Consider the following 2,692-nt stretch of genomic DNA (forward strand, 5'->3'; position numbering starts at 1 on the left):
AATAAAATGATCCCGTTAGAAGAATTGCGCGAAAACTTTATTATTTATTTCCTCCTCTGTAACGTCTCAGTGAGCTTTTGTGAAGTTTCACGCATGCGCAGTAAAGTGAATTTAGAAGTTTCTCATCCACACTGAAACGTCAGAAAACGCCTGAAAACGCTAGAGTGGACGGAGAGCGTTTTTAAACGAAAACCCCTTTTTCAAATGTATCCGGATTAATGTGGACGTAGCCTCAGTGGGAGGTTCAGGCACTGATGGATCACATACATTAGAAGGAAAGATGAAGGATGTATGCGACAATGGTGGAGAAGTACCCCTTGCCCATGCCATCCTGAAGAATGACACTAGCTGTGTGTTGTACACAGGCCTTTCTCTCAATGCATTTTTTGATCATGTTAAATATCTGGAACAGTTCTTTAAAGCAAACTTTAAGATGCATGAAATGGATCAAATATTGATGTCCATGATGAAACTAAAGTTAAATCTACTCAAGGGTGATCTTGCCGAACGCTTTGCTGTGTCCCAGGGGTTAGTGAGCAGGATCTTCTCCTACTGGATAGACGCAATGGAGGAGAATCTTCATTCCTTGGCTGCCACAGGAGACAATCCGAAGCACAATGCCTCAGTGCTTCAGGGAGAAGTTCCCCAACACCAGCTGCATCATTGACTGCACTGAGACCAACCTGCAGAAACCACACAACATTGACTCCAGAGGAGAGTCCTACAGCCATTATTATTCCAGCAATACTATAAAGTATTTAGTTCCTATTGCCCCGTGTGGGCTTGTTATGTTCATTTCTCCTGCTTATGGAGGCAGGTGTAGTGACAAGTTCATCACTCAGGAGTCTGGCTTGAAGTGATGGCAGACAGAGGCTGTACCATCAGAGATCTGCTGTTTGAGAGAGCGCTTAACCTTAACCAGCGTTCACTCATAAAGGAGGGCAGTTGTCTGATGAGGACGTAACTGCCACAAGGAGGATTGCAAATGTTCGCATTCATGTGGAAAGAGTTATCAGGAGGCTCAAAGTGTTCAAAATAATCTCCCAGACTGTACCCATCAACTTGGCACACAAAATGGACAAAATCCTCAGAATCTGTGCGGCCCTTGTGAACATGCGGGGGGGAATCATCCACGAGGATGCTGATTGAGCATGGACATATATTATCCATAATATTTGTAAATAATTATTTGACAGCCTGCAGTCCCTTGATTGTACTATAATTTTCACATCTGATTTGTCTATCTGTCACTGATCTCTATTCTTCATAACACAAGAATGTGTTTTGGATCTCAGGTTTTATACTAAATAGTTTGTGTTTGACACGTAACGTATTTTATAATATCAACTTATTTTGAGACCATTTGATTACAGATACAAAAACATGATATTTAACTTGTCCAACTAAAATGTGTATTATTAAAATTTTCTATCTATATTAATTTGAATTGCTAATGTAATTTGCTTTATTTAGTCATATTTTGAGTGGATGTTTTGTAAATAACTAAAAAAGAAGACAAGGAGGCATTTAATGGCATTTATTAACTTATTTCATTTGTTTAAATTGAATGTATTTACAATTATTCACTTTTAAACAATTCCACTGCCCCCGGCCCAACCCTGACCCAATCAGAAGTTAAATGTCTCCTCTTTGCAGATGATTTAGTCCTTCTGTCTAAAACACAAGAGGGACTACAGCAGCTCCTCGACGTCGTAGAGACATTCAGCCAAACGTGGGCTCTCAAAATTAACTTAGCAAAAACTAAAGTGATGATCTTTCAAAACAGATCCAGGTGTAGGGAAAATAAATACATCTTCAGAGCAGGAAAACAAGTCCTCCAACACACCCACGACTACACATATCTGGGTCTAAAACTGAGTTCAACAGGGAACTTTAATCTGGCTGTGAATGAGCTGAAGGCAAAGGCAATGAGAATCTTCCACATGATTAAAAATACAATTAGACATGAAATTCCAATTCAAACCTGGCTAAAAATCCTAAAAGCAATACTTGAACCCATTTCTCTGTATGGCAGCGAGATATGGGGACCTCTAAAAACCCAAGATTTCTCAAAATGGGAAAAAGAAGAAATTGAAACTCTGCATACCCAAATTTGCAAAAACATCCTAAAAGTGAACAGAGCGACACCAAACAACTCATGCAGAGCTGAATTAGGACCATACCCCCCTATTGATCAGCATCCAGAAAAGAGCTATAAATTTCTACCAGCACCTAAAGCACAGTGACCCGAGCTCATACCAGGCCGAAGCCCTGCGACTGAGTGACCACAGTCTGGCCGTGGAGAGAGGACGGCACCGGCAGAGACTGTGTTCACTGTGCTCTCAGAGAGAGGTGGAGACAGAAGAACACTTCCTCATTCACTGTGATCATTATCACAGCATTAGATAGGACTATTTCTCTAGATTCCAACAACTAGATCCAAATTTTATGGCATTGCCAAATTCAGAAAAATTTATTCATATTTTTGGGAGAAAACTCTAGCTCAATCACAACAGCAGCAAACTATGTAACAGCCTGCCACAAATTATGAGAGTCAGAATGTTGGTTCAAAACTGTGTTTTTTGTTTGTTTGTGCCAATAAAGCTCATTTGAATTTGAATTTGAGAGAGAGAGAGAGAGAGAGAGAGAGAGAGAGAGAGACGTTGAAATAATGAGACAGAAAAGCATGTGT

The 2,692-nt window shown here is 40.2% G+C and overlaps 1 pseudogene; it reads left to right on the top strand.

Moving 5' to 3' along the window:
- Nucleotides 1-280: 280 nt before the first annotated feature.
- LOC148981356 (uncharacterized) lies at nt 281-1,222 on the top strand (annotated as a pseudogene).
- The last annotated feature ends 1,470 nt before the right edge of the window (nt 1,223-2,692 follow it).

Source organism: Pimephales promelas, chromosome 5 (assembly GCF_988280905.1).
Source record: "Pimephales promelas chromosome 5, fPimPro1.hap1.1, whole genome shotgun sequence".
Lineage (NCBI taxonomy): Eukaryota > Metazoa > Chordata > Actinopteri > Cypriniformes > Leuciscidae > Pimephales > Pimephales promelas.